The following is an 18,119-nucleotide window of genomic DNA, read 5'->3' on the forward strand; positions in this document are numbered from 1 at the left end:
AAACTGAGGTTTTTGTGCGTTTATAACTAACTTTGCCTACTTTGAATATGATACCATAGAAAGTAGAGATAATATCTCTTATCTTGTAGAGTTATTATGTGAGTCAAATTTAATTTCAATAAACATTTACTTTCAACTTACTACTTGCCCAATAAAGATATATTAAAGGTTGTTGAACCTATGAAACAACAGAAAATAACATTATTTACTCTTAATCTGTTGCAAATCAAGAGAGAAAACAAAAAATTGATGTAGAGAATCACATTTATACATTTCTTTAAGTAGTGAATTTAGGTAGATTCATCTTTAAACCCTTTAATGAAAAGCTCACAAGAGCTATTTATTAGTCATATTCTAAAAAGCCAGATACAGGCTATTTTGCATGTATTATTATTATTATTTTTTTTTTTTTGGTCCCTTATGGGATTTACATCATATGCTCTGTGCTGGTTAAACCAATGAGACTTTGCTCTTTTCCTTAACCATCTAGGGGAGGCAGGAACAAAGGAGAATATTGATAAACCTGGAAATAGGGCCAGAGAGTGTCAGAGAAGGAAGCCTTTAGGAAGGTGAAGATGTGATAGCCAATAACTCATGTTGTAAAAGGATGCACCTCCAGCCTCAGAATCCAGAAACTCTCCCACAACCAAGATCTGCTCACACAGATGAAGGGAAGTTGAGGGAGACATAAGGGCTACATAGCCTTTCTTGTTGCAAGGCCTGAGGGTCCAGATCCAGACTGAGGCTCTTGCTTCATGCCAGTGCCCCTCTGCACATTTTCTCTACAAACTCCTAAATCCCACCCTGTTCCTTCTCCAACATCCATTTGGAAGTAGCATCTTCCTGAGAGGTGAAGCCCTCACCACCCAGGACACAGGGAAAGGCACTAGATCTCCTGGAAGGGGTGCCGTGATGGTCCTGGGGATATCCATAAGTCACTCGTCTCCGATTCTTATATAGAATTAGTTCACTATGAGCTGTATCTGGATCCAGAGTCACATTGACTGTAATCCCAATACTGTCAGAGGCTGAGGCAGGTAGAACACTTGAGTCTAAGAGGTCAAAACCAGTCTGGGCAACATGGCAAAACCCCATCTCTTGACGGTTCCTTAACATTTCTTCACATCAAAGTAAAGCTCAGAAACGCTGCACATAGTGTGAAGCTCCAAGGAGAAGACCTCTGATGCTCCCAGTGTCACAGCCCAACTCCTGCTCACAGTGTCATGCACATTCTGCAGCAATTTTGGGGCTGAGCCCTGACATTTTTCCTCCAGTTCAAGGATGTGGCTCTTCAGTTCAGCCTCAGATCAGCCCCATGGTCCCTCAGTCTACTCAGAGTCTGTTCTTCCTTTTCCTGTCTCCAGAGATAAGACTTCTGCTACTCATGTAGTAAACTCTGGAGATTCTTAAAGTCAAATTCCATATTTTTGTCTCTGAATATGTATCTTCTCATGAGGAGATACAAAATTGCAATTTTCATTATTGGTGTCTAAACTCATGCAGCGGGAGTATATAATCTGGGCAATTTGAATCCGTGCTCTTGAGTTGCAGTCCTCAAACTTGGCCCAAATAAACTCTGTACTTATTTTCCATTTAGTTATGTGCATTTCTGTGAACACCTTCTGCTCCATACATTCCTCTTTAAGTTGCGTCAATTTTGTCACAGCTTTCTGGAGTTTTTCCCTGTAGCCCTGGCATACATCTTAAACAAGAGTTGTGGTGTGCCTTTTGTGCTGTGATGCCCTCTCACAGTGCCAGCGATGAGCTGCCCCTCATCTTCACAGAACAGGTGGAGCTGTTCCTGGTATCCCAAGGTATCACTGAAGCAAGCCACTGTGCTGAGTTCATCACGGGGCTTGATCAGATTTTGTCCTTGAGTTAGATTAGAATCATCCACTCCACTTAGTTTTCCAATTGCACTATTACTGCAACACATTCATACAATGGCATACTGTGCTGCAACAGAAATGCAGAAAACAGAACAACATGATATGGCACATGTGATAAATCCAATAAAATGCTAAAAAATAGCAAGTTGTAAAATATATACAGTATATTACATATATGTAGCTTATGCAGAATAAAGTCTTATGTTTTACGTAGATATATATGTGTATATTAAAAGTAAAAATATATAAATAAGAATGATCGAGAGCAAATTCAGCATGGTTACATCTCCACAAAGAAAGAGAGATAAATGATACTAAAGAAGAGACACAAAAGGTTTTTACCAAATCTAAATAGTTTATTTCTGTACCATGAACATCTGATATGATTATGACAGCATGCTAAGATTTGTTCAAGCTAAGCATAGATGATCATAGACATTTATTGTTTTAATTGTTATACTTTTATGTTTGAACATTTCATAATTTTAATACAAAAAAGCCCAAATGGATGTGTGCCTGATAGGTGAAAAAAAGACGAAGAACAGACCATGCTATGTAAGGCTTTTCTCTTGGAAACTGTTCATGTTCTACATGCCACTCTGATCTGGCAATCTCTTTAGCAACAAAATGCCAAATTTTTTGAAGACTGAACACATATATATAAAACACTGGGCACTCAGTATGACTCTCAGTCTATGCTCTATACTCTCCTTTAATCATTTCTAAAGTCTTCTATAAAATTATTGCAAGTTTACAGGTAAGGAAATCCAGATGCAAAGTAATCTGCTCATGATCATGCAGCTGTGGCAGGGCTGAGACTCAAACCCATACAGGTGTGGACCCAAAGCCCATTCTCTTTTGTCAATATTGTATTGGAAAATCATAAAAATCAGCCACAGGAGGAAGGAAGCAACTCAAAGTTCTGTCAGAGAAGCAGTTAGGACATAGCTGAGGTAGAGTCTGCTAGAAGCCGATATAGGTGGAGAAATTCTTTTAAAATATGAGATCTGAGCCATGCTTCAAATAATATCTTATTACCGACTTAAAAGCAGAATGTAGAACAGGGGTGAGGAAAATTTAAAAAGGAGTGTGAACTCATGGCAGAAAAGGTTCATTTCCTCGGCGCATAAAGGGAGAGTGAGAATTATACAAAAAAGAAAACAGGCAAAGAGAGAATAGCCCTCATGAAAATTTTTTAAAAAGAGATCCAGATCAGAAAAGAAATTAAGTGATAGAAAACAGATGAAGACTATTACAATATAAAAATAAGGAAAAGAGAAGAATCAAGCATTAGCTTCTGAAATTTGAATTATTTCAAACTACTGAGGCAGAAAGAGGAGCTGAATCATCTGATTTCAAAGGTAGGAAAATTAGAACAAATGATTAAATTGAGGGAGAAAGGGGGAGCAGAATTGTGGTTTGTTTATTTTTGGAGGTTAGATGGAAGACTTTTTGAAATGTATTAAAAGCATCTGATTCCACATAAGGAACTTTGAAAAGTGGAACAGGGAAAAGAATTCTGCTTCTGTTTTCCCTGAGCCTTCTGCAAGTACTTAGGTGGGTGTGTTTGGGTGGAAACATGAGCTTTTTGTTGAACACCCTCTGATTCTCCCCCTCCCACCTGAAGTCCTAAAGCTGTGTTTATGACAACACAATCATTTCTACAGTAACTAAAGAGCTGTCAGCAAAAGACGATTACTGCTTAACTTGAGGAATAAGCAACTAACAAAATGCTTAAACCACAAAGCACAGGCTTCCATGCCAATATTCAAGTGACAAAGCCAAAGTAACGCAAATATGGAAAATGTTGTGTGCTGGACAACCCCAACTGACCTTCTAGAAACTGGTCTTTAAACTTAGTGGAAAGATTTCTACAGAATAGCCCAATAGTGTTAGACTTTGATATATTTTTCTGACTCCTCAAACACAAATTTATCAGGGGGTATCTAAACTCAATACATGGCCTCTGGCTTGTAAACCACTCCCATCCCTGTATCATATACAGAATTCAAACTCAGCTATTTGGATTCCGTGATAAGAATTATGAATTCCTTGTGAAGGTTTGAGATGGCCCAAACTCCATAAAAAAATAAAAAAGTTATTTTTTAAAAAGTAAATTATCTGTTCAATGAATGTTGCTAAGAAAAACCATGATGTACTGCCATTGTAGGAAAAACCGCGATGCGTTGCCATTGCAGGAAAGTTATCAGACCATCCACTAATGCAGTAGTAGAAAGGCTACCACATGGTCTTCTGTAGTGAGTTCACTGCCCTTCTCTTTGCTAATTTGATTTCACCTTTCTCTTTTTCCCATGTGTTAACAGCAAATTATTTATATGCTTAATAGGTTATAGTATAGGAAAAAAATCTTTTTAGTAAGTATGTTAGTACATGTTAAGGAAAAATGTAATTGGAAAAGAAATGTTATCTTCCTTAAGCAAATATTCATTCTAAATAAAAGAAAGCTATAAATTGCCTCCTTTATATTTTTAGCTGCTAAAGCATGTCTTAGACACGTATTTCAATCTGCCAGAGAGAAAGTCATAAATTGATACAGAACAGGACTGATATCATGAAAGGAATTTACTTTTAACAACTGTGTTTCTGGAGAATTAAAATTGTCAAGGAACTTTTAAAAGAATTCTTGTGTTATTATTTACAAATTATAAAATAAATATAAAATTTAGGATTTTCCTGATGCTGAATAGATGCGATCATAGTAAAAACCGCAAAATGTTGGCATTTCCCATTCTTCACGTTTTAGTAACTTAGAGAACTTTAAGTCCGTTGAGCCACTTTTCACGATGGAGAAGGCTACTTTCTCATATTAATGAGTTAAGGGGCTTTGTTTGACGCTTCCTTTGAAAATAGCTACAGAAAGAGGAAGTATGGTTGTTTTAAGAAAAGCTACAATCCGTTTCTCATCCTAGCTATTTTTATAAGCCAGGTGACTGACTAAATGAATCAGTCCTCAGAGTATTCACCAGTAAAGTAGGAACAACTTTGAAGGTCCAATGAAAGCCTCAGACATACCCATCTGCATACGTGTGTACACCTCATCACCAAAGAATTTGTGTGTATGTGGGTGTGTAGAAAATAAATCTAGAAATTGTGACAATGTGTCAGTGCCAAGTCAGAAAAAATTAGGTCAGGATGTGAAAATTTACGCCAAAATATATGCAAAACAATGACTAGAAGGAGCAAACATTAAGATCGTAGGATTCCAAGAAACCAAAGCTGAGAGAAAGAAACAAGAAAAATTGTAGGATTTGTGCTATTTATGAAAACAAATCACTTACTAAAGGGAGACCCAATATTTTCTGATTCTGAAATTTCAAAGAAATTTCTCTAGTGGAAACTCAAAAAATGTACTTTGTATAAATAACAATTACAACATCCTTCCTAAATCTAAACTACTTCTTTAGATGCATGTAATGATGAATTTCATAGGGCCATTCATTTTTATGAATCTTACTATCATCCAACATAAGGATTACATTTTCAAATCACTGGTTGACAGAAGCAACTTTTTGGTGTATCAGAAAAAAAAGTCAGGATCAGATGCACAGCCCTCTCCTGGCTGCAGTGGGCTTATTATAAAGGTGTTTATCTAGAGCAGCAATTTCTACATGTTTTAACCTCTGGATCCCTTTGCAATCTTAAAAGTTATTGTGGACCTAACGTGCCTTTCTCTAGCTGGAATCTGGGTTCTTTTGATCACATTGTCCCAACGTATGCTCCTGGAACATACACCAGTCAGCTTTAAGTTTCAATGCAGGTCTTCTTCTTCTTCTTCGTTTTTTTTTTTTTTTTTTTTTTTGAGACAAAGTCTCTCTGTCACCCATGCTGGAGTTGAGTGGTGTGATTTCAGCTCACTGCAACCACTGCCTCCCGGGTTCAAGTGATTCTCCTGTCTCAGCCTCCTGAGTAGCTGGGATTACAGGTATGCGCCACCATGCCTGGTGAATTTTTGGTATTTTTAGTAGAGACAGGGTTTCACCATGTTGGCCAGGCTGGTCTCAAACTCCTGATCTCAAATGATCCACCACCTCAGCCTCCTAAAGTGCTGGGATTACAGGAGTGAGTCACCGCAACCAGCCCAGGTCTTCTTACTCCAAATTATTATCCATAATTTTTCCAGGGTCATAAGAATTTTGTCATAAGTCTGAATTTGATTGGAACCTGAGTGGCCGCTTTCAAATTTCTATTACTTAAAGCTCGAAACCACCAGCCTTCATGTTATTATCAATCATTAGAAAAATGAGCTCTTCATTTGCCAAATCCAACGTTGATAATATTGTGTTGGTTTAAAACAGAGAACAATTCGTTGGTAAAAAGTCAGGGGAAACTATTTTTGCCAAACATCAGAGACAGTTCTGAGCAATCTTCACATAGCAATAGATTACCATCGGGATTCAACTCACTTTTCTTTTCAATCATCCTATTAGCAAATGTGCAGAAGTTATTACAGTTAAGTTAGTTATAAACCACGTTTTTTAACAAAATAAATGATCATTGGTTATATTAATAGATAACAAAAAATTTAGAAAAAGTATAAAAATAAAATTTTTACTGTTTACCTTCAACATTTGGTATACAATTGAGCCTTGAACAACACAGATTAGAACTGCTGAGTCCACTTAGACATGGAGTTGTTTTAAATAGAACTTGCACCGATTGTGCCTGCCTCTCCTGCCTCCCCTTCCACCTCTTCCACCTCGTCCGCTTCAGCTACCCCAGAGACAAACAGGAGCAGCGCCTCCTCTTCCTTGTCTTACTCAATTCACTCAATTTGAACACTGCAAGGATGAAGACCTTTAGGATGATCCAATTCCACTTAATGAATAGTAAATATATTTTATTTTCCTTTTAATCTTTTTAAGCTTTCTTCTAGTTTATGTTATTGAAAGAATACAGCACATGATATATATCACATACAGAATATGTGTTAATTGTTTAATTCACTGGTAAGGCTTCTGGTCAACAGGAGGCTATTAGTAGTTAAGTTTCTGGGAAGTTGAAAGCTACATGTGAATTTTTTACTGTACGGGATCAGTGCTCCTGACTCATGTGTTATACAAGGGTCAACTGTATAACTTTCTAGACTATACAGATATATTCTTAGGGAGAGAAATAAACATGTATAAACACTAGAACAAGATACTAATAGAAAGATATATATGTATATATAATTAGCATCATGCTGTATTTAGAATTATATAATTATTTTTAATTTTTTATGAAAAGCATTTTTTCAATTGATTAACGTTCTATGAAAATATTTAAGTGCATACATCATAATTTTAAAACTTTTCCCTTGTTGTTAGCTATTTGTGTTATTGATAATGCTTTGAAAACCATATAGTAGGTACAAGTATAGAAATAGAAATTATCATGACAGCCACTGTAACAGTAACAGGCAGATTATAATGCAACTTGGATATCATCCTTTGCTCTAAAAAGAGGGCAATATTTTATGTTGACATATGAGTAAGTTTCATTAAGTGAAGAAAATAATTTATTTAAAAATAAAGCTTTGATACTTAACAAGTCAGTTGTTTTCTTGAAAGCCTGCTAGAGAATAACAGAACGATTATAGAATAATTACTCATTTCTTTTTTTACTCAGCGTTATTTCCTGATGAATTTTTCTAAGTGGTTTGTCCTGTCTAACTTTATCAGTCTAATAAGAATACATGCTTCAACTTTCTCACTGCTCTAGGCAGAAATTCCTGTGAACATGTCAAATGCATGCGTGAATGGACAAATTGGCATAGTTGGAGAGCACACACACACAAAAGTGAGATGACGGCTGAGCGATTTCCCTAATTATGGGAGTTTTAATAAGACAATAAAGCCCTTGCTAAGGATTTCCTAAGTTTTATTAGAAGTCAAGATTCTCCATTTGCAAAATAAGGGGAGCCCAAAGTGATTCACAAAAGGGCAGTGTTACATTCCGTTTACAGTTGAGGGTCACTGTTAGTGCCAAATGAAGCAATAACGCCCAGCATTGCTGAACATGCAAACAAAGCAAAGCTAAACAAAACAAAAAAATTTTAAAAGGGGAAGTGATCTCAGATGGTAAGCATGACAACATAGTAAAGCCAAAATAATTGAATCTCACCCCTCCTTCAAAATTGTAGCCCCAAGTCTCCACTCCTCTAGGCATCTAAACCCATAAAAGCAATTGAATCATGTCGATTTTCTTCTTACTCTGCACAGCACAGCGTTCCAACGAGCAGAAGTCTTAAGAATGTATTCTTTTCTCACCTAAAGTGCTTTACTTAAATTAATCCTGCTGTCATGCACTGTTCATCATGCCCATCCTCCACCCTCTCATTAGTTACTTAAATGTCTACATATTATCTCTAAACTCTAATTCCTCTTGCTTCCTTTTTGAAGGTTGCTCTTACAGAGTTTCACAACCATGAATAGGTTTCAACTTTTTCTGACAACCTCCGTTTCTTTTTTCTGATTAATGAAACAAGAACAAAGAGGAGAATCAGGAAGTCAGCAGTATGCCTCCTTTATTCCCCCGTGCTTTAGAATAACTCTTTCTTTGGTTACCCAGGGTATTTACTAGCTTCTTATTATTGGTTCAAAAGCCATACAGCAAGGGATTGCAGTCTGCCCTGCAGACAAAGTATAGACAAATGTACCAGCTCAAGAAAAGTGCATAGCTCCAGCCTTGTGTGACTAGAATGTATGATCCTTAGTTTTCTGTTGCTTTTATCTACATTTGACAATCAGACCAGAGAAGGCAGAGTCATTTGACATGAAGATGTCGTAAGTGGTTTCCATAGTTACTATGCCCAAAGAAAGAAAGCATTATCTTTATCTTCTTAGTAAATATAAATAAATACAATAAGACTGATTATTCATTTAATTGTATATATTTTTTAACTTTTACAAGAACATGGTAACTTCCTGTACTTTATAAAAGATTTAAAGTTTACCAATACAAGTAATATAGTATTTACTGTATCTAATTTTTAAAAGGTATGAAATGCATATTTTACTTTTTAGAACTAACTACCAAAGTATATTGATGTCCATGTAATGCCAACTTGTAGGGCAGGCTCACTCAATGAGTGTTCTTTCTTTCAGAAAAAAAATCTTTGGAAGTGGCGTTGGTGGTCATGTTTGTTCAGATAGCACTAATTGGTCCCCAGAGCTGTAGAAAATTAAGACAGGTGTAAACACCTGACCTCAGTTTGATCACTAGATTCTCTTCCATAGTAATTTGGAATTGAAATTAAGAGAAAATAATTTCCTTAGCTTATACTACAACTATACCTTTACACTTGGGTGATACAGGACAACCATGTTTTCAGGGAAAATAATGCTGTAGCAGGAGAAAGAGAGAGAAAGAGAGACAGAGGGAGAGAGAGAGAGAGAGAGAGAGAGAGAGAGAGTTTGAAGCACATACGCAGATGAAAACAGAGACACAAAGCCCTGTGGTCAGAGTTAGACAGGCTGAAAGAATAGCTACCCTAATTTCTGTCTGTTTTCTTGCTCTTGATTCCAAGGTCTGAGTGTTATGAATAACCCCTAAATTTTCATATTTACTTTTTATCTCTATGCTCATTTGGAAGGCATTATGTAATTGTTTATTTACAACCAAAAGGACACCAAGGTTTACAGCTGTAGAAGTAATAGTATTTTTCATTTTGTATTTTGTATATTTCAGTTCAAGGATTTCCATTTGGTTCTTTTATATGGTTTCCATTCCTCTGCTGAGATTACCTTTTTCTTCCCTTATTATATTCATTTTGCCTTTAATTCTTTGAACATATTTGCAATAGCTATTCTCTAGTCCTTGTGTGATAACTCTATCATTTCCATATGCTGAATCTCTGGTTTTTTTTACTACTTTTTCTGCTAGCTATAGACCACCTTTTTTTTCTTTTTCTTCCTCTTCTTCTTTTTCACAAATCTAGTAATTTTTATTGTATGCCAGACATTATGGGTACTGCCTTGTTGCATGTCTGAATTTTATTGTCTTCTTTAATTTTTGTTTTGTTCTGGCAGGCAGTTCATTCATTTGTAGCTTTGCTCAAACCTTTCAAAGCTTGTTTGCAAACATTGTTAGCATGGTCTTCAGTTGCCTTTACTCTAGGGAAATGTTAGCCCTAGAATACTAAATGATGGCCTGCCTGAAACTTCTACCTAAATCTCAAGTGTTTCCTGATATTCCTCCATTCAGTTAGTCAGAAACTGAAGCTTGTAATAGCTTCCAGATCTTTATAAGCTACTGAAGTTGCTGTGTTCTTAGCTCCCTGGTAGGTTTTCTTTCTCATTTTTTTTTTTTTTTTTTTTTGCCTATTTCTGCAAGAGTCTTGCCCTGAGGATGTGTAACTTAGATTTCATAAATTCCTTCTTTTTGCAGTATTCTACTTTCTGATAATTTTCTTCATACATTGCAGCTGTTTCACTAGTCCAAACTCTGATCTCTGCACTTCAACTCAGCAGAACTGTGCTTTATTTGAGTTCCACATGCTTGCACAGTAGTTTAGAAAGTACCTCCAAACAGAAAGTTAGGGACACCACATGACTTGCCTTGTATACTGTCCATCCCTGGGAATCACTCTCTTACACTTTTAATCACAAGGCTGAAAGCAATAATTTTATATATTTTGTCTTATTTTATAGTCAGTTAAACTGGGTGGTTAGTCTAGGACCAGTTGCCCTATTGCAGATAACATCTAAATATACATATTATAAACTTGTTTCTTAATTTTATCTACAATGAGTTTATGTGCTTACTATATGTTTTGTTTACTATCTTGCTTAGCATTAAGTTTCTCATGAACTTTAGAATTCTCTTTATGGGCTAAGTTTGGATCAGAGAATTTCTATAACTTTGATCTCATGTGTGTTTTGTCTATGCTTCTTCCACCCGACCCAAGGGCTGTCTCTCTAGTGGCAGGTCTTGTAGTGGCATTTTGGGTTACCTAGCTTAAAGCCATGTGTGCGATCTGGACACAGAGAATGTGGGCATCTTTGTTTATTCATGATCACAGGATCTCTGTGGGTCCTCTAGGTCTCTGGCTTACTAAAATCTATAGTCATAGAAGCTATCAGAAACCATGTTTGTTTTCAAAGCCTTCTTTCATACACTTATCCCTCTTATTTGCAGAATTCAAATAGTATATAAAGCCCTCACCCCTGTTCACCTTACCCTGCAGGAACAGAGTACAAAGCTACTCCTACAGGTTTGTGTATCCAAAGCCCAATAGGTCAGCCCTCCTATCATTGGCCAATTATGAGATTTATCTGTTTAGTTTTGGGTTAACTCTTTTTTAATTTGTCTATCATTGCTTTGTGTTTGGAGCAATGTATGAAATTACTGAGCTGTCTTGACCAGAATTCTTCTCTACCAATCTGATTTCTTTCCCTGAAGTTTTCACAATTTGCATATAAGACAGATCAAACAGTTCTGATTTTATGGAGTAAAATCATTATATGAAGATGTCAGAAAAAAATAATAAACTGTCAGATAGCATACCCTCATCAGAAAGTAATGTCCTGTATTATAGAAGGAACAGAATCGTCATATGAATTGTAACTAAAACATTTGTAAAATTCCAACTGTCTCCTTTAATTCTGTGCTCATAATGAACTAGTATCAGTTTTTAAATAAAGCGTTAGAATTACTGTTATATTACATATGCTTCAGACATGATCAGCCACAAATTTTTAAATCCCTCCATGGTTTTATGTTCCTATGGTGTAAAATATTAGAATTGGAGTAGGTACTCTGTAATGTTCCTTCCATCTCTTTTTAATTCTCTATGCAAACCTATTGTCCCAATAGAAAATTGATGCAATGCTATTGTAGCCTCTTAGTTTACTACTAGACAGACTATTCCAGAAAGGTTCACTGAACAAATTAAGACACTCAAATCACACAGCTTATTGAACCAACTTTAGGCACTTAGGACATCGTGTAAGTGGAGTAGAATGACCACACTACCTGAATCCTTTGTCAGACAATGTTTAAGTATCCTATCTTCTCTCTTTTTCTCTCTCTACCTGACCTCTTGCCTCCCCGCAACCTCAGCGCAGTAGCCAGTGTGATTATAAAGGCCATAGTTGAGATTGAACAAGTTGGCTTAGCAGTTGAGGCCCTTGGAGTAAACACTTTTCATCTATTCAAAAGGCACAAGACTAAAAATACTTGTTATAGCTCAAACTCACTAGTAACTAGCTGAGCAGTCATAACTTTGATCCATTTGTTTCAGGAAAGTATATATGGGGCCAGAATGGGTGCCACCAAAAGGTACACAAAGTGATCTAACCTGCAAAACATAAATATTCAATGACTTTATTTGGTTCTTCCCTTCTTGGTACCTATGTTCAACACATATGCTCTCTTTACTCATTCCACTCATTTAATCTATGTCTAGCAGTGTCTCAGAGACTATTTTTACTTAAAATCATTACTGAGTATTTTAGTCCATTTGAGCTGCTATAACAGAATGCCATTGATTAGGTGGCCTATGAAAAACAGAAATTTATTTCCCATAGTTTTGTATGTTGGGAAGTCTAAGATCAAGTCACCAGCATATTCAGCCTCTGGTGAGAGACCTCTTCCTAGTCCATAGAAGGTCATCTCCTCACTATAGCATCACATGCCACATGGGGTGATTGAGCTCCCTCAGGCCTCCTTTGTATTCCCATTCATGAGGGCTCTGTCCTAATCACCCATGATGACCTAATTGACTCCCAAAGACCTACCTTCTAATACCATCACCTTAGGGTTAGGATTTCAACCCATGAATTTTGAGGGGGGATGAAAATGTTCAGATCGTATCACTAAATTTTATTTATCTGTTTATCTTATTGTTGACAGCAAATTTGAATTTTTTTAATAATATGCCAAACATTGATTAAACACATGTTCTCTAAAGTTGTAATATCTATTACTTATCTCATGCTGATTATGTCAGGCACCTGAGTAGGGTATCACATACCAATAGAATGTCGCCCATCTGAGAAACCATCTTCTACCATAGAAACAGAATGTGTTTGAGTATTGGCTCACCATGAACCTTCTAGTGCTAGACTCTGCTCCAGGCATGAGGAAAGTATCATGACTAGTTCCAACTCACTGGGACAATCTCATTCCCCTTGCCAGAGAGTGGCATTTGACACAGTCCTGGACAATGAGATCAGTGGTGACATCTGCTGTGGGGATTCTGGGGAAGGTTTTCCTCACTGATAATAGGAGCTTAGTAAGAGTCACTCCCTTTTCAGGACATTTTCACCTTCATATGTGTCTCAGATCTGCAGTAATCTCTCGATGCCAGTCAGTTTTTGAAGGAAAAAAAAAGTCAAAACAATGAGAATGGCAGAGGAGAAATACGGAAAGACGCAGAGGGTTTGATGACTCTGAGAAACTACTCAATGAATCAACCCTGGAATGACCCTATGTCCAACATTCTTGTTATATAAGAATTTCCTTGATGTTTCAGGCACTCATGGCTGAATTTTCATGATATACTGGTTAAAAAAAAATGACTGATACACAAAAAGTCTCAATTTTAATCCTCCCAATACTGCTAGCATAATAAAATTGTAAGTTGTAGAGCTGTGATACACATACAGTTTTGCCTGACTCCAACACCCATTAAAATATCATACTAAATAGCTTGTTAATGATACATTAATACATACAGTTAAAATATTTTCATCTTCTTTGATTTCTACACATGGGTCCCTTGCCAAGCTCTGTCAGGCCATGCTCTCACCTTTATTTGGGTTTTTCCACCATCCCAAACTCTTGACTCAGGATCTTGTCACCCTTTTTTCCTTAATCTGCCTTTTGTGCCTTCAAAGCTTTTATGTTAATGATAGTAGATAAAATCAGTTAAACTGATAAGTTATGCAATATGCAACCATTCTCTATTTTTCCTTATTCACGAATATTTTTATTTTCATTTTGCCTTAGATAAACCACATCACTGATCCTTAATGACCTCATTAACTAGTAGTTACTGGAACAGCTGCAGCTTTTTATTCAACTAGAACTTTTTTAATATGCTAAACATAGCCCAGGAAAAAAATGTCTCCATAGGAAGGAACTCCCTTTGGAGAAACCGTCTGTGACATTCTTTGCATTGGCACTGGAATCTTTTCTAAGTGACCTTGAGTTTCACTATTTTCTTTTTCCATATAAAACTGTCTCATGATAGCTATTCTTTTTTTTTATCCTTACATAAAATTTCTTCAAGTTTAAATGTGAGACTCATGATTTTTATCCGGAAGATGACCCATATATTTTGTGAACAGTTAATTGAGCCATTTTGAGACATCATGTGAACTTCTAGACATCCCAGCATGTTTCATGGGGCTCGGAACCCTTGCTCCCTGAGAAACCATCATCATCAAGATTTCACCAAGACTGTCAGAATGAATTAGCATGAAATGCAGTATTTATTATCTCTTCAACTTTAGAGAGGTAAGAAGGAAAGTTCAGCTTGTACACTATAGATTCTTCTTTTTATGCAGTGAAATCAATAGCAGTCACTTATAGGCCTAAGAGGATACATTTGGAAAATATTACAGTAACACTACTTTTATCTGGATATACCAATCACCTAAGACATAACAAAGAATAAGTAAATAACCAAAAAGTTCTCTGAACAAAAGCATCAAGTACCACAATATCCATTTGCTAAAAGTGGCATATACCCTTTTTAGAGCAGGCCTTCGAGTCCTTTGCAGAACCCATATACTCATATTGTAGGCATTATTGTAAGACATTTGACTCACTTGTTCCTAGTTCATAACAGATAAGACACACAATATCAGAAGGGATAGACTTGAAAAGAGGATGCTTTAATCATAGGCATGTTGACAGTAAGACACAGAGCAGAGCAGACAAATGACAGGCAGAAGCACCATTCACAGAGCTTTCTTGCCTTTAGCCATTCACCAAGTTTCAACAGTTTGACGAGCCTTGAAACTTTCACTATTTTATGGCTCAGAATTATAATTAATATTCATAAGCATAAACTTAAGCTAATAAGAAAAATCAATAATATTTAATATACATGATTTTCCAGCTTCAGCATTTCTTGCTTCAGCAATGATGGTAGCCTGAGTAGCAGGAACAAGAATTTTTTTCCTTAGATTAATGTAACATAATTTAAATGAGTAGATATTAATTGACATTAAAGGATCAACAAATTATATTCAAATATACATCCTTGAACAAAACTAATCATGAATCCGTAAAAATATTCTTCATCAAAAATCTATATAAAAATATTAAGAAATCATAGATTAAAAAAGACATATACAAGTATATGATGAAATACAAATAAAATTAAGGTAAAAATAGACAAGATTGCATTAGACAAGATTGCTAAGACAACCAACCAAAAGAGAAATCAAATAAATAAAAAATAAGGAAATTTCAAGAAAAATAACCAAATACATAAATAATTAATTTGATTAAAATAATGCACTTTGAGATAGAATACCATAGTTGCATTGCCAATAGTAGGAATTCCACCAAAATTTAAATAAACCAGATAAAACCAGAACTTGAAGAGAGTATGATAGCATTGAGTAATAAGAGCATTGAAGTCAAACATGTTATTAAAAAAGAGAATTTAAAGAAAAACTAAAATTATCTAAGTTTCTAAGTGGCAAAATTATATTACGTTTGTGCAGACAAAACTAAAGAATCTTTACAAATAATAGCAGAAACCAGTGAACAACAGTTTTGGAAATGTCTGTGAATAATATATTTTTCATATTTACTGAACATGAATGAGTTTATTATACATCTGTTTGCACAACCGAAAGACATTCTTAGGTTTCACAAAGCTTTGAAATATATTAACAAGTAACTTTTGTACAAAAATTTTTAATATTCACTCAAGAGAATTAACAATTGAATTTAAGGAAAAAAAAAAACCTGTGAAGATAGTACTATTGAAGAGATGTATAATGATCATTCAATTGATATGAGCCTTTGCAGAGATAAGAAAATAGACATCAACAGGAAAATATCACTGTTAATAAATATAATGATCAAAGGTTTTTGCTAAGTGAAGTCATAAAAGAACAGCTGCAGAATATTAAATTACATTTATACATATAAGAAGAAGAGTCAGGGATAAAATAAATAAATAAAAAGAGGAAGACCCAAATAAAGTACATAATGTCTTATTTTCTCCACAGGGTGGGTATCCCTTACCCAAAATGCTTGGGATCAGAAGTGTTTCTAATTTTGAAATTTTTTCAGATTTTGAAATATTTGCATGTAGATAATGAGATATCTTGGGGATGGTGCCCAAGTCTAAATGCTAGATTCCTTTATGTTTTATACATACCTTATACATATATCCTGAAGATAATTTTGTATGATACTTTAAAATAATGTTATGCATGAAACATAGTTTGTGTATGTCAAACTATCAGAAAGCAAAAATGTCTCTATCTCAGCCACCCATGTGGACAATCTGTGGTTACAGTTTGGCATCATCATCATTCCTGAATGTGAATTTTATATGCTACTGATAAGCAAGCATTTTCTTACACATATTCACATGTAACCACTTAACATTTAAAAAAATTTGCATGCCATTAATAAGGAGAAAAAAGTAATGTGTTCAGGGTAACTAAAAAGCACATTATGCCTGTCAGCTATTAATCAATGAGAAAAATAAAATATATGATGCAAAAACAAACAGGGGCAGGCTTCCAGTCTCCACCTACAATGCTGTATTTTGATTACAAGATGACTGTACACTGTATTTTACTTTTTAAGGTGAGAAGAAATATCAGAATCAGGAACCAGGAAGTGAGTCCTCTAGAAATGAGGAGGTATTCTGCTGGATGACTGTTTAAAACATTTCCTCCAGAGTATTCTGTCTCATTAACAAGAGTTTTTGCCCTAGAAGACTCTCTTTGATTTTATAAACTGACATGATCTCTGCTACACATGCATGCTGCTCTAGTCCTTCAATAAGCCCGTCACACGTTTTCACCATGTCATATGTAGATACTTTTTCTGCAATGTTAACAACATCTTCTTTGTCTTCATTAATATGACAACCTTGATTCAGAGCCATTTTGGCTACTTTTCCATCTGTCAATGAATGAATAGCTAGAGCCTCATTATCAATGTCAAAAACTTATTTGATATCCACTTCTTCCAGTTTACTGACAGACTTTGAAGGGATATATTTTGCACATATAAAGAGTTCAAACATTTTTTTTTCTCACTTGAGATAAGGAATTCTTCAAAGTCCCTACTTTGTGCCTCCTCATCTCTGAACACAGTTACAATTACTCTGTGCCAAGCGTTGGCAACAGCACGTGTGGTATTCTTCATCCTAAACTTCTTTTGAAGACCTTACACACCCAGGCCTCTGTTCACTGCTGCTACAATGCTGGTCAAGAAAGTGTTTTATATTTACGCTTTATTGTTCTAAGAATACTCTAGTCACATGGCTGAATTAATGAAGTCACATTTGGGGAAAAGTGCATGGCATAAATGTTATTATTATCACGTTTCAGCTGGAGGATGAGCAGAACAGTTGTCAAGGATTAACAGAATCTTGCAGTTGACATCCAATCCAGCTTCCCTGCAGTGAACATGCACCACTGGTACAAAATGTTTATGAAACCAATCAGAAAAGATCATTCTGGTGATATATATCTTTTTTTAGCATAATAATGAACCGGTAAAAAATTCACTCCATGAAAACAGTGAGGATGCAAACTTTTGCCTATCACAGCAAGTTTACACTTACGCATGCCTGCTGCATTAGCACATCCCAGCAGAGTTATTCTGTCCTTGGAATCCTTAATGCTTGTAGGAGCTGTCTCATAGCTGTAGTCAGTGTCTTTCTGGAGTGATAACACCAAAATAGTAACATCTTATCAGCGTTATAGGCTTGTTCTGGTGCCATATTTTCGTCAGTGATGATCTTAGGGAAATCAATGAATTTCTCCATTGCTTCAGGATCAACAAATGCTTTATCACCACAAACTTTTAAAAACGTAATGCTGTGTTTCTTCTTAAATTTCTGTAACCAGCCTGTTACATATTCACAGTTTCTTTCAATTTTCAGTTTATCATGATAGATCTTTGTTTCATGATCAACATACCATTAAGTGATGTGTGTTCACTGAGACACTGATAGATGCACTCTGCCCCAGCCTGGAGCATACAGAATCTGTATATATTTTGATAAATTTATACCTAAGT

At 35.6% G+C, this 18,119-nt stretch overlaps 1 pseudogene; it reads right to left on the reverse strand.

The window, feature by feature from the left end:
- Window positions 1–478: 478 nt before the first annotated feature.
- LOC101029451 (E3 ubiquitin-protein ligase TRIM38-like) lies at window positions 479–16,977 on the reverse strand (annotated as a pseudogene).
- Window positions 16,978–18,119: the final 1,142 nt, after the last annotated feature.

The sequence above is a fragment of the Saimiri boliviensis genome, chromosome 3 (genome assembly GCF_048565385.1).
Source record: "Saimiri boliviensis isolate mSaiBol1 chromosome 3, mSaiBol1.pri, whole genome shotgun sequence".
Classification (NCBI taxonomy): domain Eukaryota; kingdom Metazoa; phylum Chordata; class Mammalia; order Primates; family Cebidae; genus Saimiri; species Saimiri boliviensis.